Source organism: Pongo abelii, chromosome 4 (assembly GCF_028885655.2).
Source record: "Pongo abelii isolate AG06213 chromosome 4, NHGRI_mPonAbe1-v2.0_pri, whole genome shotgun sequence".
NCBI classification, from domain to species: Eukaryota; Metazoa; Chordata; class Mammalia; order Primates; family Hominidae; genus Pongo; species Pongo abelii.
Window position 1 is genome coordinate 164,793,210 of NC_071989.2, and position 24,670 is coordinate 164,817,879.

Here is a 24,670-nt window from a genome sequence, read left to right on the forward strand (position 1 = left end):
GCTCTCTGAAGTTCAATTCGATTTTGCTGTGAACCTATAACTGCTATAATAAGTAATCTACATATAAAGACGTAGCCCCCTCTTCTCCATCATAGGTACCCTCACACAAGCCACAACTCTTTATATATCCACATATTTGTCATATCCCTTTTCTGATAATAGATCTATACAGTTTTGTGGTTTTACTGGGATCATAAAAGCATTTTATAAAATGCCACATTGTGCAACATGATCATGAAAGATGAGAAATAGGTGTTGGAGGCCTGGGTTTTTGTCATCCATCTGACCCAAGTTATTTATTGGGTCAGAAAGGCTTTGGATAAGCCTTTCTCCTCCCATCTATGAAATAATAGGATTCAATTGGCTAGTCCCTAAGGCCCCATCCAGTTGTTTTTTGAAATATTTTTAACTGAATGATTAAGACTTTTTCCTAATCATCGAGCAGTATGAAAGTCAAATTCCTTCAGTAAATTACAAGCCATATTTTCATTCCTTTAAAAATCAGAATATTTAAAGATATATCGATTAATGTTCTTACAGGCTTTGCCATAGGACAGGTTCCTAGAATCTCTTACACATATTTTTTGCATTGCGTGACACACTTATCTTTGAGACACTATTTTGGAGAAAAGGTATTCAATATAACCTAACAGACAGGGATAGCAGGTAATAGTCCAGATATTTTATTTTCAACTTTTATAATATTGTATTATAAAATATTAAATTTTTTAAATTAAGGAAAATTATATGGTGAATACAGTGTGCTAATCACCCAGCTTTAGCAAATCTTAAGATTTTGCAAAATTTGCTTCCTAGTTGTTTAAACAATAAAATATTTTCGATGTTTAAAATCTCATATGGAAATAAATTGTTTTTATATTAACTTTTTCATTTCTGTTTGTAAGTGCATCAAATAATTATTAAGAAAAATTGGAAAATTTAAAAGGTCAGATGATGCATAATCTTACCACCCTGAGAGGAGGACTATTAGGATCATTTTGGTAAACTTTCTTTGTCATGCAGATGCTATATGCCTATATCTGGCAAATAGTTATCTTTTTATAATTTTATTATGGGAAATTTAAAACATATTAAAGTAAGGGGATAGGGTAGTGAAATCCTCTCTACCCATAAGCAAACCTCAAAGGTTTCTAGTTGCTGGGCAGTCTTGTATTATTACCCAACCCCTATTGGAGCAAATTCCCACCCATAGTAACACTTCTTTAAGTAGTTCAGTGTTCATCCCTACAAGATGATATCCTTTTTATAAATATAAGAATGATATTATATCAAAGACATTAAGAAATCTTCAATATCAAGCATCTAATTACTTTTCAAATTATCGATTATATTTTGTTTTTACGTATTGTTTGTAAATCAAGATCCAAGTGAATTTCATCCATTAAAATAGACTTTCTTGTCTCCTAAGTCTCTATTAATCCATAGTTTTCCCATCACTGTTATTTTTCTTGTAATTTATATGTGGAAGACAATGGGGTTATTTGTCCTACAGACAGTCTCACAGTCTGGATGTTGCCAATTTCAACCCTCTGATATTATTTACAGCATATTTCTCAGTCACCTGGATTTCCTATAAATGAGATTTAAGGATAACCACTTGATGTAATTTAGGTTGCATGTTTTTGATCACACGTAGCTTCACCTATAAAGCTACATACTTCCATCAGGAGGCAATGATGTCTTCTTACTTTTGAAATGTTAGCAGCCATTGATAATTATTGCCTAGATCTACTATTTTATTAGGGGCTACAAAATTTTGATCTTAAAATTTTATTATTTTGTCTTCATTTTTGGTGCAAAACTTCTACAAATGGAAACTTTTATCAGTATTTGATTATAGACCACAAGGAAAGGCAGCTTGTTTTTCTATTATTTACCATTTTCAAAATAATGATCTGGTTCTCTAAAGATGATCAATAAGAGGTTTTCTGTCTTCTTTTTTTCTTAGTATTATTATGATCTCATAGATTTAAATATATCTGCAGTGTTCTGATCCTTTGCAGTTATTATTCTTGGTGATGCTCTAATTTTTCTATCCTTAATTTGCATTTCTCTTATTATATATGTGGCCAAGCTCACAGACTATGCACTTATTTTTCTTTAAATTTCCTATTGACATCTCCTTGCCTATTTTTCTAGACACTTACTAGAATTTTTCTCTTCTATCTCCAAAAAATGTTTATATGTTAGGAATATTAACTCTTTGCTCTTATGAGATGAAAAGAGTACTCACAAAATACCATAAGCAATGTAAGGAGATAAATAACAAACTTGGAAAACATGTTTACAATTTTTATCACAGGCAAAGATGAGTTCAGGTCTCAGCAGGAAAAAGCCTAACACAGTGATTGGAAGCCCAGACCCTGGACTCAAGACTCTCCTGCATTCTAATCTATGCTCTATAATGTTACGCAAGTTACTTTAACACTCCGAGGCTTCCCATTCCCCATCTACAAAGTGGGAATCCTAACAATATTGTCTCATTAGTTTATTGGAAAGATTTCATGAGAAAATACAAGCTGAACACAGAGCTGGCACATACAAGCTCAATAAATAATAGTTTCTGAGACTCTTCTTGTTGAGTGCCGATAATGATGATAGTCAATTGTGCTTTGTTAATGGCTTGGGGGTTGGGCAGTAATTCAGACTCTTTGGGTTTACTCAACACATCAGTGTGGCAGGTCAGTCTCTACAGGTCCCCCTTTCCTGCTTGCCACCATAGAGTTAACAAGGAAATTGTGTAGTTTTGTTCAGACATCAGTCAGTGGAGGGTATCATACATAAGTGATTGATTCATTTTCCTATACAGATAATATGCCTATACAATGGCTCTGTATTACATACTTACTCTGTGCCTCTAAGAAATGGACATGAAACAGAGTCCATACTCTGAATCATTTGGTCTAGTAGGGAAGATGCAAACACATTGTTGCCCATATTACTATTTTTTTCATCCTCCTAAAACCCTTGTAAAATACAACTAAGGTGTTATGCCCATTTTATAGGTAAGAGAATTCAGACCCAGCATGGCACCATTGTATTAATTCAAGGCCCCTTGAGGAGGTTTTACTTAAATCTAATACCCATTGAACTTCAACCCAGCTCTCAAGGGTTTGTATGTCCTGACTAGATGAAATGTCTTATATTTGTGTTTTTTCCTGTTTTCCTCCTTTCTGTAACTGGTCAGCTGACTTTATTTTGGAAGGATTTTACTAAAGCAAAAATTAAATCCCAAAAATCATTTGACAATGAATATTGGCAGCAAACAATTGCATACTTAGGTCCTTTCTAGATGCTGTTCTAAGTGCTTTAAAACTGATTATCACAAATAACTCTTTGAGATGGATATCACCATGGTGTCTGTGATGCAGAAGAAGCACTGAGAGGTTAAATAACATGCCCAAGGACACAACTTGGGGGTGGCTCAGCCAGGAATCAAACCTAGGCAGGGATCTAATGCTTTCAGCCAGTATTATCTTTGCATTTTATGATATCAAGGCAAAATAATATCCTTGTTGATAGTCTCCTAGAATGACAGGTTTTTGCTGAGCATCCTTTTTGTGTGTTCACAGTGGTGTAATATTGTGGATCTGACTTCATGTGTCACTAAGAACAGGAGATCCAAGACTGCTGTTCTGGGGATAAGGTGATGCTGATCTATTTTCGCTGATATCAGTGATTCTGATCATTTTAAAAAATTGTGTTGGGTATCTAGAGATACATGGAAAGCTAGCAAAAATAGCCCCTGGTAATTTAATCACCCATCTGTCTAAGTATGTGGTCCAATTCTTCCTTCACACTAGCAAGTAAGGAGAGTGTAGTGAAGTCAGCCATTGCCTGGTTTCGAGGCAGCACAGAGGGCCCACTGTCTAGATTTGAGGCTGTATGGGATAGCAGGCTGCCCTGAGAATTTTATTGGTATGTACATGGTGTGTGGGTGCACTGGCATGCATGGAAGCTTATGGGGTGTGGTGTCTGAATGTGTGAATCCTACAAAAAGTGGATGTATTTAGGGAAATCATATATACTCTTACTGTTTGGCTAGGAATGGGGACCACTTCCCTGGTAACAAAGACCAATTTCTTAAGGCAAAGGGGGGACCTGTATTTCTAGACAGCTAAATTAGAAAATGTCAGACTTGAAGAGGTGCCGGGTGGATGCACACAGAGAAGAGTCAGGGCGGGCATCTATTCTGTGTACATTCAATTCTAAAAGGACATCTACTTTTACTGCTTGCACACCAGCAATGTCTAACCCATGTTTAAAAGTTTATGAGAGACACATATTTCATTAACTAGCCAAGAAGGCTATAAATCAGCAATTAGCCCAGGTGCCAGGAAATTTCCTAAAGCCTCATTTTAACATTCAGTGACATTTTTTCCAAAGTTCCTTTGATTTCACCATTCAATTTAAAAGGCTAACCAGGAAGGAAAATAATGCTAATGCACTGGCAAGAGATTAGATATCTAAAAGTCACTGGATGTTTTCTATAATCTTCAAAATCCAGCAGTACAGATTTTATTTTGCTATTCACCAGCAGTTTGTTTGTTGTCTAGACTAGAAATAAACAGAAGGGAAGGTCTTTAATATTTAGCCAGCCAAAACTGGTGATTCGAGTTACAGTTGGACACCTAGATGCCCAAAGTATTTTATGTTTTATAGCCCCTACTTTGAGTATTATCACCTGCTAGAAAATATAATCAATATTTTGCAACTGAGGCTGACCACCTGTGGTGACTTGGTGCTGGGTTTACACTCCATGTAGCTCATTCCAGTATGTAGTGTGACCACCTCTAGGCCTTTTGAGGAAATGTACCTTCTTCTATTTGGGTGCCTTTACTATTCTCAGCAGAGACTGAGCTGGGCCAGTTTTCAGTTAGACTATTAGGAGACTGAGATATTCCTTTGGATTTTAAGTTGTGTCATTTCTGAGTGTCAGAACTAGGTTTAATCAGAAATAAAACCTAGGAAAGAAGCAATGGTGATTTTCAGCACGTTTGGTGAATGTCAGTATGCTCCAGGGTGAGTTCTGAGTTTGAATCCTTACTTGTCACTTCCTAGTTATGTGATTTCAATCAGATTACTTCACGTCTCCAAACTCAATTTCCTTCTATGCAAATAGAGTAATACACATATTGGGAAGCCTTGTTGGCAACAGGAATTCTGTGTGTAGGTGTGTATACCTATATGGTATCTCCACTATCACACTTCTTAAGAGGTAAATCTTTACAGCAATGCTTCTTTAATTCCCAGTAGGACCCAAATCTGTTGGCATAGTTTTAAATTTAAATTCATCATTAGATACATTTGGATCCATAGTTCATCCTTTCCCCCAGCACACTTCTGCTCAAAAATCTTAAGACCCACTTAGAGTTGCTAATACCTTCTGCTGCTCCCACTCTCCCTGGTTCTGCCTTCTCGGGATGCCCACCTCTCTTGGGAGTCTGTCTTGGTGCCAGGGTATCTGTGAAACCCGTGTCTGCGTGTGCTTTATGCTCACAGGAATCATTTTTAATACAACCTAACCATTAGAGAGGTGTGGTTCACACTCTGCCATCAGAGCAACCACTAATTGATACCTCTTGAAAAATGACAGATTCCCTGAAGCGTTCAAGGCTGCCTGACAGGCAGAGATCCCACCTACCTCTATGATTAGCACTCTCCCATGCAGACACTGGTGATTTAAGACATATGTTGTTCTTTCTTGACATTATTTTGTTTCACATTATTCCTAGTATATACTTTCTCATTTTATTTTACCATATAATAGCATTAATCCCTTTATTATTTCCAAGGATTTCAAAAAAGCTAATTTCTGAAGCTGTGCCCTCTGGACCTAGTGTCCTTTACTGTGCCGTGAGGCATCTTGTTAATGGATAGTGGAATTTGGTGAATACTTTTTTGTTTCTTTGTTGAAGGAGGGAAATAAAGCAGAAAGAGGTGTGTATGGGTGGGAGGTGAGGAGCAAAGTAAGGAAATGAGTGTTATTCCCAAGAAAACTAAGAATTATAGAATTGTCTCTCTCTATCAAGCAGAAATTGAGATATTTATGTCAGCACACACTATATCACTACTTGAGAGAATCAACAAATTTGTGGGAATTTGTCATGTCTACTCATATCTGGGCAAAGTTAGGAAATTACAAAAGATAAACAAAAACTGCTGGAACAAAGGTTTAATGAAGGTAGGAATAAAGTCACTATTATCCTCTACCATAACCCCGGTCTTTAACAAAGTGCATGGCAAAGATTATATATTTCATAAACATTTGCTTTGTAAATGTGCTTTGGATCGTGTCCTTGGATGACTTAGAATGGATTGTAAGTACCTTTTCTCTGAAGCATTGTAACTATTTATTAGGTTGGGATGTAACTAAACCTGAAAGGTAGGTGACATATTTTTATGTCATTACTACCTGAACATAGACAGTTCCTTAATATCAGTTAAGAAAAGAAGAAAGAAAGATGCATTTGGATAGACTTGAGACTAGAATTCTCAAAGCAGTCAGCACAATTTCTTTAATAACTCCATCTATCATTGTGCTGAATTACAGCATTGTTTGCTTCCAGTGTTATGTCTCTTGGCTTCAGAATGCAGGAATAATTGTAGACTGTGGCTTGACATTCCAAAACCGAGGCCAAAATCATCCTCAAATTGCCGGGTACGAGAAAGCAGACAATAAATGAATCAGAAAACATGACTTTATCATGTTACAATGTTCTGCCATCTGCCCAGGAATGTGGGGGCAGCTGGGGTAACTGCATACAACTGATCCTGGAGATGGTCCAGACAAAGTTGCCCAAAGTCATTAAGGGCTACAAAAGCAATGTCATATGATAAAAGATGGAAAGATTCAGACTCCAGTGGGAAGTAAGATGAAGGTAGATACATTTATGAAATATCATGCAAAATGTAAGCCTGCAGCAGTAAAAACTTTAAAAATAAAGAACAGTAAAAGTTTATTGAGCACTAACATTATACACAGTAATGAATGATTTACCTATGACTTCATTTCTTTTGCATAAACATCCTACAGGGATAGGTATTTTCATCATCTCTCTTTTATAGAAAAGAAATATGATACTTACAGAATTTGATTATCTTGGCCAGGGTTCCACAGTGGTGGAACCGGAACCTGAACCACAGTAGTAAACCCCAAAGCCTAGTTCTTAAACATTGCACCATATTTCCTAACCACTTTTAGACTACTGAGGATAAGGGAGCCTTTTATTAGTTAAAAAAAGAAAATGATCATTTTTGGGAGCTAAAGATCTTTGAAGGTATTTATGTTACCCCAATGAGGGGTAACAAAATAAAAATGAGGGGTACCCCAGGGAGAGGAAGGGACAACCCTAAAGGCAAATGACAAATTGGTGACCAAATTAGGTTTAGATCTAAAGTCCTTTGATGACTGCCCAATACCTTTTCCCTAAACACATCTCTTCCCTTTTTTGTTGTCTAACCCTGGATTCCTTTACTTCATACTTTTTATAGTAAAGCAGGGACTGAGAGTTGAGGGAATGACAAGAAATAATGGCATGGAAGCAAAGGCAGAAAATCTGAAAACGACATGATGAAAATAACAATGAGATTTCAGTATTAGCCTGTAAGCAGAGTCATCCCAATACATGCCACACATACTCTTTAGAGTATCTCCTAGAAATAGTTTTGGGGCTTTTGTTTGCTAGCTTCACAAATACAACTAACATTCATCTTTTGCATCACACTCCAGACTATACCAATCCTCTTCCTAAGCCCAACACTAGAAGACATTCATCTAGTCAGTATTTCATAGTTGTCAAAAATACTGGAGATGGAACGCTTTTGGTTCAAACCAGGCTCAGCCACTTATCAGCTGAGTGGCCATGAGAAGGTTTACTTAACCTTACTGTCTGCTTATTCATTCATTCAAAAAATATTTATTGAGCTCCACCTTTGTGCAAGGCTATCAGTGAAGTGAAGTGCTGGAGACATAGCAGAATACCAGAGATAGAATTTCTTGCATGCATGGAGTTTACATTTTATTGGGGGATGACAGATAATAAACAGGTAGACATGTAATACATCAAAAAGACTTTTAAATCTAGAGAAAGAGGGATGAGATATGTGGTATGAGTTTGCAATTTTAAGCAGGGTAATTTTACAAGGGTCCTCACTGGAAAGGTAACATTTGAGCAAAGACATGAAACAGTGAGGAGAAGTTTCCCAGGTAGAGGGAATGATGAGTTCAGAGGCTCCTAATAGAGTCAGAGGTGTGTTAGAGGAGCAGCATGGCTAGAGACGAATACATGACGGGGAGAAGAGTGGAAGATGAGGATGGTGGTAAGAGAGATGCATCAAACATCAAGCAGGATCTTTATGGCCATTGTGACAACTTTAACTTTGAGTCTGAGTGAGGTGGAAGGTTTCTGAGTAGGGGAGTGTCATTCTCTTACATGGGTCTGGTGGAGAGTACCAGCTGTAGTCTGAGAGAGCCTAGTGTGCAATCTTGTAGATCTTTAATAATGTCTTGCACCAGCATGGTAGTAAAAGATGTAGTAAAAAAATGATCAGCTGCTGGATTTATTCTGAAGATAGTGCCACCAGAATGTGCTGATGAAATGGACAATGTGAGGTATATAGGCAAGACAGGCATCAAGGTTTACTCGGAGGGTTTAGGCCTGACCAACTGGGTGAATAAAATTGCCATTGACTGAGAAGGCATAAACTTAGAAGAAGGAGGGCTTTAGTATTTTCCAGGTGGAAGCTGGTGGTGCTGGTGACTAAGTCATGACCTCAGTTGGATCATGTTATATCTGACATGCCCAAGTAGAGTTGTTGAAGAGTCAGTTGATTGAGTTTAGAGTTCAGGGAAATATCTGGGCCTGGAGACAAATCTCAGAGTTGTCAGAGTATAAATGGTATCTCAAGCTGTGGACCTGGAAGATGTACCTGCTGAGAAAGTGTGTATAGAGAAGAGGCTCAGGACTGAGCCCTAAGATCTCCTTATGTTGGAAATTGGGAGGTTGAAAAGATGCAGCAGAGGTAGCCAAGATAGAGTGGCCAGTGGTAGCAGTAAGATTGGTACCTTAGAAGTCAAATGCGGGAGGTATTTCAAGGTGGAGTGATGCACAGTCTCCTTGTCTTGCTTTGATGATAGACCAGTGTTAAACACATTGTTTTTGTATACTAAAGATTTGCTTGACACATGGATTGAACTATGCCACAGATAATGAATTATCATGGAAAATCACTTTTGCTCTCCCATCCTCAGTTTCCCTGTAAGTTAAATGAGCAAATTTGATTTGTTAAGTCCTAAAATACCTTCCAGCCTTGATATACTATGACATTTTTTTTTTTGGTATGATTCTTTAATTCAGTCAAGACTGAATCCATTCAGGCATTATGCAGTTTTATGACAAACAGAATTTAAAGTATCTTTTGTTTAGTCTCTCCAAACCAAATGGGCTTTAATTTAATATCACTCTGTCTTGTTTTTGTTTTTCTTTATGGACATTGTCTTTCTCTGTTGATTTTGTAGACTTGGAAGAAACCTCCATCCTCAGGGATTTGGAGAAGGATATACTGGAACCTGTGTGAAGGCTGAGACAACCATCCCTTTTGTGGTGGCCTGAGGGGATTTTCTTAATCCCAATGTTGCCCTGAAATTTATGTCCAGGATTCAAAAAGATTAGTACTGCTAAGGTATGAGTTTGTGACTTTATTATTTTCTGAGACAAATGTGAACATTTAAAGATATTTATCCATATTTGCAGCCTGTCTCCTCCCCCTTTCCCTGACCTTCTTCTCTTTACTTTGTCTCTTAAAGGAAAGATCTTTTCTATCTTGAAAAGATCCCATCACTTATGAGATGTGTTACCACAGGTAAAGATACAATGGTAGAAACTGAAGGAAGCCTGCATTGTCTATATAATAAAGAGGTGGTCAGAGGGCAAAGACAAAGCATGCAGAGAGGTTTGTGCAGGTGTCTCAGCTAGAAAGAAAAGAGAAATGGGGGTAGATACTTATGTGATAAAAGACTTCAGGTAAAGAGATGAGTAAAGAAGTGGTGCTGTGTAATATACTGTTTATTCGTATTTACAGTGTCCACAGGAGACTGACAAAATTTTGTTATTCCTTAAGGTCTTTAGGGGAGCTGTCTTTGTATTTATTTTATACCCATGCTGGAGCAGACTCTAAGGTGAAGTCAGAAAGTCTCGATTATTTTTTCTAGTTCAAATGATAATTATCACAGTAATGGTAATTAGACACTAATCAACAAAGTATGCATTTGCATGCATATAAATACATCCTTATACACATACAAAAACATGTATGTATAAATATATATAATTTATTGAATGGTATCTCTGTGTGTGTGTATGTGTGCATGCATGTGTATATGCATATATATGTATATATAGAGAGAGAGAGTGTCGGGGAGGGAGGGACAGATGGAGGGAGGGGAGAGAGAAAATGCTTAGAATCACCATTTGTGGAGTCTGTATTGTGAGTCAGGCATTGTGCTATGAGCTTTGAAAAAAATACTATAAGCACAACTCATAACAACCATCTGGAATAGGGATTTCTGTTCTGGGAAACCAAAGGGGAGACAAGTAAAAAGGTTTTCAAAGGCTGTGTAGCAAGAAAGGGTCAGGGGCCAGGCTCATTCCCACACTTAGTAGAATTTAAGTCTCTGTGCTCACTGTAGAGAGTAGTAGGATTGCATTCACTGCTGGTTGAAAGCACTGGGGAAAAGATGATTTTACAGCTTAGAACCACATGGCATGTTCAAGAGAAGTTGTAGGATGTCTCTGAAAATTCCATTGGTGACTCATTTGATGCCCTTTTAATCTCCTTCAAAAAAGAAAGAAAAATAATCCTTCATAACCCAAAGGCTTCCGGGAACTGGGAGAACAATGTAGGTGAGATGTGGCAGTGGCTGCCTTCTCCTGGCACCGTAAGTCATATGTCATGCACGTGCAAGGTAGAAGTGTGGAGCTGTTGAATATCACATTAGTTACAGCCACAGGCCTGCTGTCATTTTATTTCTTAATTTCTCACTGCTAGAGTAAGTGTGGTGTATGCTCTTAGCTAGTCGTGAATGGGCCTTCCTTTGAGGATGAAGCACTTTCTATCTAGTATTCCCAAATGCCAGTGAATAAATGATAGAGCTGTGATGTTCACATTGCTTGTAGAACCGCTAGAAAGCTGCTGAGAGATGGGCGGACATGTAAGAGGGAGCATTTCAAGTACACACTCCTCCTTCTCTAGTCAGAATAACTTTGTCTTTTTTTTTTTATAAAGTAGATTAATTATTTTTCTCTTTTTGGCATCTTTAAGGAAGTTTCAGTATAAATACTTAGTAGGAGTTCATTTTTCATTAACATGGTTTCAAGGACCAAATAGGTAATTAACCATTCATAAAAGAAAAATACAACACAGTGTACCTTTATTGAGTCCTTGTACAAGTATAAACATTCTACAAGATTGATGTATAGTTGTGGTACAGTTACTTCTTCCCACTCATTCTTTTTTTATTATTATTTTTATTTTTATTTTTTGGAGATGGAGTCTCACTTTGTTGCCCAGGCTGGAGTACAATGGCACAATCTCGGCTCACTGCAACCTCCACCTCCCAGGTACAAGTGATTCTTCTGCCTCAGCCTCCTAAGTAGCTGGGATTGCAGGTGCCTGCCACCACGCCTGGCTAATATGTTTGTATTTTTTAGTAGAAATGGTGTTTCGCCATGTTGTCCACACTGGTCTCGAACTCCTGACCTCAAGTGATCCTACCACCTCAGCCTCCCAAAGTACTGGGATTACAGGCGTAAGCCACCATGCCCGGCCTTTCCACATATTCTTGATCTATTGGAAAGGAAAACTAAAAAGTTATCTGCTTGTCCTCAAAAACCTAGAGAAGCTTAGAGATTTGAGTTGGGATTTTGATTATTGAGGGTTTTTGGCTTTGAGAGTATCGAACTTTAATTCAGAATGTCTGTTCTGTCAAGAATATTCACTTAGATGCCCGCTACTTACAACATAAATTTAGAAAAGTTTTAAAGGACTTGGCTATAAAAATTTTTCTGGTTTAGAGACCAATCAACCATTAAGGGGAAAATAAAGCTCCCTCTGATTGTTCACAGAGGATGCGGGGAAAAGAATGCCTGTTTTGCTGTGCATGTTCATCACAGGGCTCTGTTCAGCTGTAGTATATATAAGGATGTGCCTGTGGCTGTTCACAGACCAAAACCCAGTTTCCAGGAAAGAAGAAGGAAATGAGGCAGTGTTGGTACTATCAATCTGCCTAATGCTTCCTGGCTCCTGGGTTCTGGTGCATGGAATAGATTTTTCAGATGTCTTTTCAAGTGAAGACACTATAAATTAGTGGCTATGGAACTAGTCTTTAGAAAAGGCAAATCAAAGTTCCAATAAAGCTCCTGTATGAACATTAGAAAGGCCATCTAATTCTTCTAAGCCTATGCTGTTTAAAGTATGTTTTGTAAGTCAGCAGCATCAGCATCATCTGAGCTTGTTAGGCATGCAAATTCTTCGACCGTTTCCCAGGCTTACTATTTGACTTTACTAAGTCAAACTTCTTGGAGTAAGATCCAGAAATCTGTTTTTGTTTAATAAGCCATCTAGATAATTCATATGCTTTGCTAAAACTTAAAAACCACTGCTCAACCTGATCTCTGAAAAATAAGGGAGCTTATAAAAATTTGATGTCTAAAAACTAGGACAATCTAAGAATATTGATGACCTATATGCCTTAGTGTGTGTGTGTATGTGTGTATTTGTACATGTATATAGTGAATACATACACAAATACATAAGCATGTGACATCAAAAGGGAAAAAAACTTTTTCAAAAAATCATAAACAGAGTTACTGAGGTTTTAATTACTGCATTTGAAATCTACAAAATGGAAAAAATAGATATAACATTAATTTAAAAACTAAACTTAAAATAGCTGTCATTATACATAAATGAGTCCATAAAATAGAGTAATCCAGACATTGAGGCTCATGCCTGTAATCCTAGTGATTTGAGAGGCCAAGACGAGAAGATTGCACGAGGTCAGGAGTTCAAGACCAGCCTGGGCAACATAGCAAGACCCTGTTTCTAAAATAAAATAAAACAGAAAAGAAAAGAAAAGAAATTAGCCAGGCATCGTAGCATGTACCTATAGTCCTAGATACTCAGGAGGCTAAGGTGAAGAGATTGCTTGCGTCCAGGAATTTGAGGTTACAGTGAGATATGACTGTGCCATTGCACTGCAGACTGGGTGACATAGTGAGATGAGACTCTGTCCCTATAAAAATAAAAATAAATAATAAAACAATAGAGAGTTCTGAAATAGGTACACATATATATAGTCAACTGGCTTTTAACAAGAGCACCACATTAATTCAAAAGACATAGGAAAAATTGCTTCAACAAATAGTACAAAACAGCTGGATATTTATGTAAAAAATAAAGAAGCTTAATTTCTACCTTATACCATACACAAAAATCAGTTTGAGTCAGAGCACAGATTGAAACATAAATGCAAAAAAAAAAAAAACCCACCAGAGATCTCCTGGAACAAAAGCTAGAATATCTTTGTAACTTCAGGAGGAAAAGATTTCTTAGAAAGGACACAAATACACAAACCATAAGAAGAAATAAATACTTTAAACTTCATGAAAATTAAAAGCATGTACTCATCAAAAAATACCACCAAGAAAATAAAGAGATGGACCACAGACTAGGAGAAAATAGTTGTAATACATATATTTAACATATATATGAACATTCACTTCATAAAACTAGATAAAATAGCCAATAAAGACAAGCAGTGGTGCTTAATTTGCATTTGTTTTCAAATACAAATTAAAACCACAATGAGATACTTCTACACACTTAATCAGAATGGCTAAAAATAAAATGAATGAGAGCACCAAAAGTTAAAAGGATGTGAAGTAACCACAGTTCTCATACATTACTGGTAGAATCATATAATGTTCCAATCACTTTGAAACCCAATTTGGCAGTTTCTTATAAAGTTGTCCAAGTATCTGCTTTAAGACCTAGAAATTCTATTCCTAGGTATTTATCAGACAGGATTGAAAACATTTGTGCACACATTTTCTTAATAACTTTAATTATAATAACTCAATCCTGAAAACAACTCAGATGTCTAACAAAAAAAAAAATGGATAAACTCTTACATATTCATAAAGTAGATGATATGGTTTGGCTCTGGGTCCCCATCCAAATCTCTCTCTAATTGTAATTCTCACGTGTCAAGGTAGGGACCTGGTGGAAGGTGATTGGATCATGGAGGTGGTTTCCCCCATGCTGTTCTGGTAGTGAGTGAGTTCTCACGAGCTCTGATGGTTTAAAAGTGTTTGGCAGTTCCCCTCTCGCTCTCTCTCTCTCCCGCCAGCATGTAAGACATGCCTTGTTTCCCCTTTGTCTTCTGCCATGATTGTAAATTTCCAGAACTGTGAGTCGATTAAACCTCTTTTCTTTATAAATTACCCAGTCTCAGGTAGTTCTTTATAGCAATGTGAAAATTGACTAATATAGTAGAATACTATTCAACAATAAAAAGACTGTCACACATAACATGGGCAAATCTCAAAAATAGTGTGGTGTAGGTGAAAGAAGTCTAACACCAAAAATAAGTTGTATAATTTTATGTATATGAAATTAGAGAATAGTCAGAACTAATCTATGATGACAGAAATTGGCTCAGTGCTTGCTTCTGGTGAGGTATTGCCTGGGAAATGTTCATGAGGGAAATTTCTAGGGTGATGGAAATGTTCTGTGTCTTGATATGCATTATCAAAGCTGATTAAATGATACACATATTAAGTATTTCACTGCATGTAAATTATATTTCAATTTTAAAATGCATTAAATTTTTGTTAGTAACTGCCATTAATTACGTACTTTGTTCAAAGTGCTTTTCTTTAAATGCATAAACTCATTTGATCCTTGAAACAACTCTCTGGGATAGGTATCATTATTCCTAATGTACAGACGTAGAAACTGATACTAAGAAAAGTTAAGCAACTTGCTCCAAATCATGCTGCTTGGTCACAGAAGCTGAATTCAAGTGTCAGTCCATCTGACTCCAAGGCCTGGCTTAACCATCATGTTACTCATTTGGCATAAGTGCCTATGACCCCATCTTTTTCTTTCGAACTTTTATTTTAGGTTCAAGGGTACATGTGAAGCTTTGTTATGTAGGTAAACTAGCGTCACAGGGGTTTGTTGTACAGATTATTTCATCACCCAGATATTAAGCCTAGTACCCTATAGTTATTTTTTTCTGCTCCTCTCCCTCCGTCAACTCTCCACCCTCAAGTAGACCCCAGTGTCTGTTGTTCCCTTCTTTGTGTTCACAAGTTCTCATAATTTAGCTTCCACTTATAAGTGAGAACATGAGGTATGTGGTTTTCTGTTCCTGTGTTGGTTTGCTTAGGATGACAGCCTCCAGCCCCGTCCATGTTCCCACATTAGACATGATGTTGTTCCTTTTTATGGCTGCATAGGATTCCATGGTGTATATATACAACATTTTCTTTATCCAGTCTGTCATTGATGGGCATTTAGGTTGATTCATTTTCTTTGCTATTCTGAATAGTGCTGCAATGAACATTCATGCACATGTGTCTTTATGGTAGAATGATTTATATTCCTCTAGGTATATATTCAGTAATGGGATTGCTGGGTCAAATGGTAATTCTGCTTTTAGCTGTTTGAGGAATCACCACACTGCTTTTCACAATGGTTGAACTAATTTATACTCCCACCAACAGTGTATAAGTGTTCCCTTTTCTCTGCAACCTCACCAGCATCTGTAATTTTTTGACTTTTTAGTAATAGCCATTCTGACTGGTGTGAGATGTTATCTTGTAATGGTTTTGATTTGCATTTCTCTAATGATCACTGATACTGAGCTTTTTTTCATATGCTTTTGGCCACATGTATTTCTTCTTTTGAAAAGTATTTATGTCCTTTGCCTACTTTTTAATGGGGTTGCTTGTTTTCTTCTTGTAAATTTAAGTTCATTGTAGATGCTGGATATTAGACCTTTGTCATATGCATAGTTTGCAGATATTTTCTTCTGTTCTGCAGGTTGTTTACTCTGTTGAAAGTTATTTTTTATTTTTTTGCCATATAGATGCTCTTAAGTTTAATTAGATTCCACTTGTCAATTTTTGCTTTTTTTGTGATTGCTTTTGGTGTCTTTGTCATGAAATCTTTGTCCATTCCCATGTCCAGAATGGGATTGCCTAAGTTGTGTGACTCCATCTTTATTCCAGGCAAGTTATGAGGAAATAGTCTCTTGAAGAGGCTTCCAGAATAGCCCATTAGGGACAGTGGTTGTTAAATAAATGCATTCTATATTTCTCATTTTTCTTTTCTTTCTTTCTTTTTTTTTTTTTTTTTTGAGATGGAATTTCGCTCTTGTCACCCAGGCTGGAGTACAATGGTGCAATCTTGGCTCACCACAACCTCTGCCTCCTGGGTTCAAGCGATTCTCCTGCCTCACCCTCCTGAGCAGCTGGGATTACAAGTGCCTGCCACCATGCCTGGCTAATTTTTTTGTATATTTAGTAGAGACAGCGTTTCACCATGTTGGCCAGTCTGTTCTCGAACTCCTGACCTTAGGTGATGCACTGGCCTCAGCTTCCCAAAGTGCCGTGATTACAGGTGTGAGCCACCGCGCCCGGCCAGCATTCTGTATTTTTCTAATAATTATGGGGAGATAAAAGTTAATAGCAAATATTACTTCTGCCCTCAAGGATCATTGCTTTAAAGTGCTGTAATACAAGTCTGTTTTCTCAAGATGAACCTTCTAGATCATGGACCATAATATAAATTCTAGAGCCAGAAACTGTGTAATATGCTGTTTAGAAAACCTCATATGACTTGCAGAGGCAATGTCATTTAATAAAGAGCTCTGGCATGAGACTGCCTTGGCTGAAGTCCAGGCGGTTCTACTTTCTGGGTGTATGACCAATGGCAAGTCACTGAACTGCTCCAGACCTCAGTTTCTTCATTCATAGGATGGGGATGATTCTCATACCTACCTGATACAAAGTAAGGATTAAATAAAATTATGCAGCTAAAAAACTAGTATGTGATGGTTCCTTACAAGCCCTCTATAAATGTTAGGCTGATGTTTTGGGTTTTAGAGATTATATGAACAATGACATTACTAAGCAAGAGAATAATCTAATTCCCTGTTGTATGTGGCAGCTCAGAATCCCTATGTGTGTCTATGTATTCACTTAATTTTAGCTGAAAGCAAAATGCTGTTGTTTACTAAAAACTGTATCAGTATTTTATTATAAGAATTTGCAGCCTTGGAATGAAGTGGACCCTGTTGCTCAACAGAAAAAAAAAAGGCATTTAATTACTGCATAGGAAATTGTGTTGAGGAAAAATTGTCATTAAATGTAATTGTTATGCTTTATCTGTGCAGAATGATTGAAAGGAGCCTGAAACTATTTAGCATGTTTAACAGATATCAGCAAGGTTAATTGTTTGGGAACATCGAAGAGCTGAATTCCTCCATGCACCTCCACAATTTGTATTACTGTCGTATTATTTTCTTCATGACTTCAGCATCAGTCTTTATTTTATCTGTAGCTTTTGAAGTCTTGATTCCCACAGTACAATTTAAAAGCCAGAAAAATTGCAAATATGTGCAAGCTAACAGTGCTTTTCCTATAAGGAAAAATTAATTAGTCTATTACCAAGTTGCTATATAAGTAGAAAATCTCTATGCACCTCCAAGTAATGTTGTCAAAAGGAAATTAGAGGCTGCTTTTGTGGGTAGGTTTTGTTATTGTTTCTCATAGTCATCACTGAGGGTGGGGAGATGGGTGACTTGGAAGAATAATTTTTCAGGTACTGTCAGGTGTACCTGGAGGGGTGTGTTTGTGTGTCTGTGTGTGTGTGTGTGTGTGTGTTTGTGTGTGATGTGTCTGTAGATAAGTATTTTCTTCTCTGGGATCTTTCTTATCAGTGATTCTTATGCTGGTTTTGTAGAAGTCCTAATATTCATGTGGATCACTTTTGCACTTGTCTGTTTTCTTTGGATGTGGAAATGATGGTTTTTATATTTTTGTGCCTCACAGCACAGCAGCGGAACTGTGGCTAACTTATCAAGTCTTATGACGGCCCTTCTCTTACAACTTTCTTTAGCCCTCACTGAATTTCTCTGAAAGTTCATCATGCATTGAAATTTTGTCTCAGATAATAAATATCTTAGTGTCAAACATGGAGAGGATCAGCAGAGGGGAATCATGGTTTCTTGTGAAAACAGAAGAATCTGGCTGGATAATTCAGAACGTCACTTTCTACAGCTGGTTTTATTTATTTATTCTGCCAGTATACACTGAGTCCCTATTGAGTCAGGAGTTATACTGAGCTTGGCCACTTGATATCGATGTGACACCTACCTTCTGTTTTGGATCTCAATTTCCTCAAATGTAAAATGAGTGTTTGTATCAGATAAGCCTAGAGCTCAGCAAATATTGCAGTTTCATTCAATTTCAAGTGAATTAGTAATTAATGTTGCTACAGGAGCACTCTTTGGGCATGTGTGACAAACTATCTGTAAGTGTTGACTCTTAAGACGGAATATGGAGGTCAAAACAGATTGAGCTAAAGAAATTTTATACAAATTCTATAAAAGACTTTTTGCTGAATTTTAGCATTTACTCTCTTCAATGAGACCTTGAAATGCCATTCAAAATGTCTTATCTGAAATATAATCTCATTTTTTCACTTATACATTTCAGAGATATTCTATTCTTTTCTTCCTACTTCCAATAATAGTTCTTACAAAGTTATCCTCATTTTATGGATGAGGAAACTAAGAAAGAGAGGTCAAGTAGCTTTCTTGAAACCACCCTGGTGGATTAAAATTCTCTCATCTGATCTTTGCGTTGGGCCCTTAAAATGCATGTAATGGGCCCGGTTCTAGTCCCAGGGTTTTTTGGTGCTGCCGAACTAAAGGATACTTCCTTTAATGTTCTTTGATTCTGCTTCTGATTCTGGTAGCAGCAGAATGTGGTTTTTCCCTTTATTTTTTTGTTTCTAATTCAAATAGCTAGTGTTTTAGGAATAGTCTCTTTTTGACAGTTACTGAAAAAAAGATCTGTGTTTTTCCCCTTGAGCATTATGTTTTGCAGTCTGTTTGTTTACTTGGGTTGAATTTTACCCAAGGTCTTTGAAACTTAACAAAATCTCAGTTGCCGCTGCGTTCAAAATCTTGTACAGATTTAGGTCTTATTTGCTGGGTTAAAACACACACACACACACACACACACACACACACACACACACACACACACACACACACACAGTTTCTGTCTCTGTCTCTCTCCAACACAAGAAATGGCCATTTTAACTTTTTTCTGCAGTTTTAAATATATTGTTTTCATAACTAAGCAAATATAACGTAGGTTAAAAATCTCTCCACTAAAATTCACATCTTACAGAAAGACCTTTTTCTCCCCCTTCAGCTTTTTATTCTTCCCCTTTGCTTTGCTGCTAAACCCACCCACTCTTGGTCCATTTCTTTTCAAGAGAATTTTTCAAATGTTTACACCAGTACACCAGCATTTTCCTCATATTTAGCCTGGATTGATGAGTCAATCTATGCCCATCTCATATATTTGTTATGAAGATCAAAGTGGCATAAATGTGAAAATGCTTTGAAAACTATCCCGCTCCCCTGCTGCCTGAAGGACTGTCTAAAGAGCTTCACGTACTATACACTATCTTCCCATTCCATTCGCCTTTTTGTGTCATGTCTTTTTACTCATTCCCTTCTCTTCTCTTCCCCCAGTCTTTCCACCAGCTTCAGTGAATGTCTCCATTTATTAGAAACATGCCATGTCCTTTTATATCACCTCTCTTTTGCACTTGCTGTTTCTTTTGCTGTAGTGCTCACACCAACAGCAACAAATCTCGAAAACCCTCATCTTTAAAGTTCCAGTACAGAAAACCAAACACCACATGTTCTCACTCATAGGTTGGAATTGAACAATGAGAACACTTGGACACAGAGTGGGGAACATCACACACTGGGGCCTGTCGTGGGGTGGGGGGAGGGGGGAGGGATAGCATTAGGAGATATACCTAATATAAGTGATGAGTTAATGGGTGCAGCACACCAACATGGCACATGTATACATATGTAACAAACCTGCACGTTGCGCACATGTACCCTAGAACTTAAAGTATAATAAAAAAAAATAATAATAAAGTTCCAGTTCACTGGAGGCCTTCTGGACTCCCTTGAGCTGGAAGTCATGTATTCCCTTTTGACTCCATTGCATTTTTTGCAAACCTGTACTGTAATTCTTACTGTGAAGAGTGATCATTATAATTGTATTTACAAGTCAGTCTCCCTCAATGAAATTCAAGCTCTTCAAGGCAACAATTCTTGTTTTTATGAATGTATCTTCGAGTTCCCAACTCTGCATAGCATATAGTAAGTACTCAATAGATATGGATGGGTGGATAAATATATTACAGAATGGATTTAGTTTTAAAATAGGTCATTTTCTCATGACTTATTGATTCTTTTTGGATTTTCTTATTTTTTAATTTCCAGTTGTTTTTGGTTTGGGTTTTTATTTGCTGTCCTAATTTTCCCATCGTGTAATATATTTTATATGTCTTGTATTCATATTTTCCTCCTACCCACTATATCCATTCTTATTACCTTTCTTTCTAATACAGCACTGTGCTCTTCTGCCTTTATGGTAGCCCTCACCTCTCTCACTAGGCCAGGGATATAAGACACCTGGTACATGTGTTACTACCCCTCTTGCCTGTTGCCTTACAGACATCACTAATTAGTTCTAGCTCAGGAGCTGTAGAATCCTTCCAACACATCACTCCAGACAGTACGTGATACCAGCATGGAAACCTATCTGCTATTTCTGGATTAGAAGATTTTCTGTCCAGCTTCCAGTTACTTTTTCCTTGTCTCCTATGCATAAATCCTTGCTTGAGAGACTGTGGGTCTTATATTAGAATTTTGAAAAAGTTTAGCAAGCTACCAGACTTAATCTATTAGGCTTCAGAAGCCAAGAAGCATTTCTGAAACATGTTGCTACATATGGAATGTCTGTGGAACTGTTTCCATACTTTGACTTTTTTTGGTATAAATGAATGTTAATGTCCCTGGAGATTTTTTGGGTTTTAATACACTTACTCCTTTAAGAGACCATTTTCAATATATTTTAGATTCCTGAAGGTTAGTTTTCAGGATCTGGACTTCCTAATTGAGTTTTCTGACTGGTGTTGTCTTATCTACAAATAACATTTTGATGTCATTATTAGTGGTGTAACAAAAAATGTAACACATTCTGATAGACAAATGACTCATTACTATAATAAAGCTGATAAAAACTCCCTTCCTCAGAAATAGAAATACAGTCTGTTTATCTAGTTACTACCTTTCTGACATTTTTCTTCCAACACATTACCTTCAATCTGTGTTTGTTTGTTTGTTTGTTTATTTGTTTATTTATTTATTTATTTATATTCTGGGATAGGATTTTGCTCTATTGCCCAGGCTAGGATGCAGTGGTGCAGATGCAGCTCACTTCAGCCTCTGCTTCTTGGGCTCAAGTGATTCTCTCACTTCAGCTTCCTGAGTAGCTGGGACTACAGGTGCACACCATCATACCTGGCTAATTTTTAATTTTTTTGTAGAGGCAAGGACTTGCCAAATTGCTGAGGCGGTTCTTGAGTTCCTGCTCACAAGCAGTCTCCTACCTCGGCCTCCCAAAATGCTGGGATTATAGGTGTGAGTCATTATGCTAGCCTCGATCACTTTTTAGAATAAAAATATGTTTCTTTTTTCTCAGAAATAGATGACCACATGCAAATGCACATGGCCTGTATACAATTTCAGGATGTGTTTGGATCCACTTAAGTGCATCCATGGATTAAAAGTTAGGAGCCCTTTCTATAATGATATAGAGAGAATTGTGACCCTCAATAGTTTATGATTTTAATCTCATTTTTCGTTAGGAGATAATGTGCACACATAAAGACAGACGAAGGTTCCATATAAGGAAGTGTGTGACCTAAAAGAGAGATTATAGACATAGGGAACAACCAGAAAAGATTTGTGACATTTAATGGTATTCAAATCATTGATATCTGAGATTTTACTGAAAGCTATAGGATTGAACTCAAGCAAAAGTTACTACCTTCTTCTGTACAGTTAATGGTTAAACCCCAAGTGGCAAAAAGAATGGGAGGGGAATAAACAGTAGATTTGATTTTAAAACATCTTTGGAAGACATATAGGAAAAAATATAATTTTGTATTATATAAAACATAGCTCAGTAAAGAAATCAAGCAACTACTCAGTAAAGGTCTTAAAATTGGGAACTATGACAAAGTGAGGGAGGAAAGGAGCAAAAGTTGGATGTTGGCCTGTGGTATGAAGAATAGTTCTTCCTCTTCTTCATTGCTACTCATTAATGGAATGATAGGAGCATTTTACCCCCAGGACAAAACCAGAGGGTTCTTTTCTGAAGACACTGAATGAATTTCTCAAGGGGGTAGTTACAGCTGATCAGTGGGATGGGTGACCAAGTAAGGTCTTTCCCTTATGCCCTTTGAGGCATCCCAAGCCTGAGCTTAGTTTCCTGCTTGCTTATCGTTGAGGAAAGCCAGCCAGCGCTGCAGCCCCACCCATGTGCCCATGAAGCCACAGTCTTGTGGGAAAACAGACCCGCATACAAAAGTGTCATGTATTGTGCACATTTAACTTATCTCAATTCAACTATATACAATGGAACATGGAGAACATGTAGAAAAATAATTTAAGTATTTCTCATTCTACTCAGTGGGAACATATTCCAGATGGTCAGTCAAATGGGAGGCATAAATTTTCTAATTTAGTAGGTCTCGGTTTCTTCATGCTTTTCATAGCGTGACCATCTCACTCTATTAAATAAGATTCGACTATTTAAAATGTGTTTAGCATTATACTAGATTAAAAATATGTGAAGTATTTCTTGTGGTATTTAACTTGATTTCTTCCCTAGAGAAATGCTTTTGTGTTATATTGTGAAATACTGGACACTTTTCTAGTGACTTTTCCAGGGTCATTTTGACTATATATGAATTTTGTCTCAAATATGGGTGGGGCCAGCAGCATTACTGGTTCAGTGGTAGAATTCCTGCCTGCCAAATATGGGTGGCTCTGTCACCTAACCCTAATGCAAGATGACTCGTGTTATAACACAGTGGAGAAAATTTCACCAGCTACAGCAAAATAGTTAACTCATTTTCTCCATTTATTTTTATACTCAACTTTCCTGTGATGTTATTAATATACAATAAAATCACACATTTTAAATGTGGGATCTGAATTTTGACTAAGGTATACACTCATGGAACCCCTGCCCCAATCAAGATATAGCATATTTCTCTCACCATAAAGTTCATTCAGTCCTGATATTTTCCTCTCCCATTGAGGCAACCAGTGTTCTGCCTTTTAAAACTTCACATATACGGAGCCAGGCACGGTGGCTCATGGCTGTAATCCCAGCATTTTGGGAGGCAGAGGTGGGCAGATCACTTGAGACCAGGAGTTCGAGACCAGCCTGACCAACATGGTGAAACCCCGTCTCTACTAAAAATAGAAAAAAATAGCCAAGTGTGATGGTGCATGCCTGTAATCCCAGCTACTCAGGAGGCTGGGGCAGGAGAATCATTTGAACCCAGTAGGCAGTGGTTGCAGTGAGCTGAGATCTTGCCACTGCACTCCAGTCTGGGCAACAGAGCGAGACTTCATCTCAAAACAATACAAAACAAAACAACCCAAAACTTCACAAACATGGTCTTATGGGATATATTCTATTGTTTCTGGCTTCTTCTATTCAGTGTGTTTTTCAGATTCATCCATGTTGTCTTGTGTAAAAGATCATTCCATTTTACTTCTCACCAGCATCATTCAATTAATATACTATAATTACTTATTCATTTTCCTTTTGATAGACATCTGGCTGTTTCTCATTTGGGAATAATAAGAATTACACTATTAGAAACATTTGTGAGCATGTCTTTGTGTAGACATAGGTTTTCACTTCTTTTGAGTGATATCAATGAGTGAAATTTCTGTGATGTGGGGTAGGTATAAATTTAGTTTTAGAAGGAACCACCAAATGGTTCTCAGGTGGTTCACTTCCATAAGCAATATTTGAAAGATCCAATTATTCTATCTTCTTGTCAATACTTGGTATTGTTAGCCTTGTTAAATTTAACCATAGTGGATATAAAATAAGATTTCTTCTTGTTTTAGTTTGCATTTCCCTGTTGGCTAATAATGTTAAGCACTTTCAATTGTACTTATTGGACATTTGTATATCTGTTGTGAAAAGTCTAATCAAGTCTTTTGCCCAATTTTTATTGGATTGTTTGCCTTTTTATTATTGGGTTGTAAGAGTTCTTTTAATATTCCAGATACAGTTCTATGTCATTTGTATATAGTGTAGATATATTTATCCAGTCTGTTACTTGACTTTTCATTTTTTAAATGATGTCTTCTGAAGAACAGGAGTTTTTAATTTTGATGAAGTCCAGTTTATTTACATTTTTATTTTATAATTTCTGCTTTTTTTGT

General features: G+C 37.1%; 1 protein-coding gene across 16 annotated transcripts in view; it reads left to right on the top strand.

The window, feature by feature from the left end:
- The window catches only part of SGCD (sarcoglycan delta), a 1,054,463-nt gene that overhangs the window by 391,281 nt on the left and 638,512 nt on the right, over positions 1 to 24,670 (top strand). For 15 of the 16 annotated variants that reach the window (XM_063724354.1, XM_063724343.1, XM_063724356.1 and 12 more), the window contains one exon: positions 9,542 to 9,705. The exons of the other annotated variant lie outside the window; for it this stretch is intronic. The gene's annotated coding sequence lies outside the window, so the exon portion shown is untranslated. The remainder of the gene's footprint in view (positions 1 to 9,541; positions 9,706 to 24,670) is intronic. 16 annotated transcript variants of the gene reach the window in all.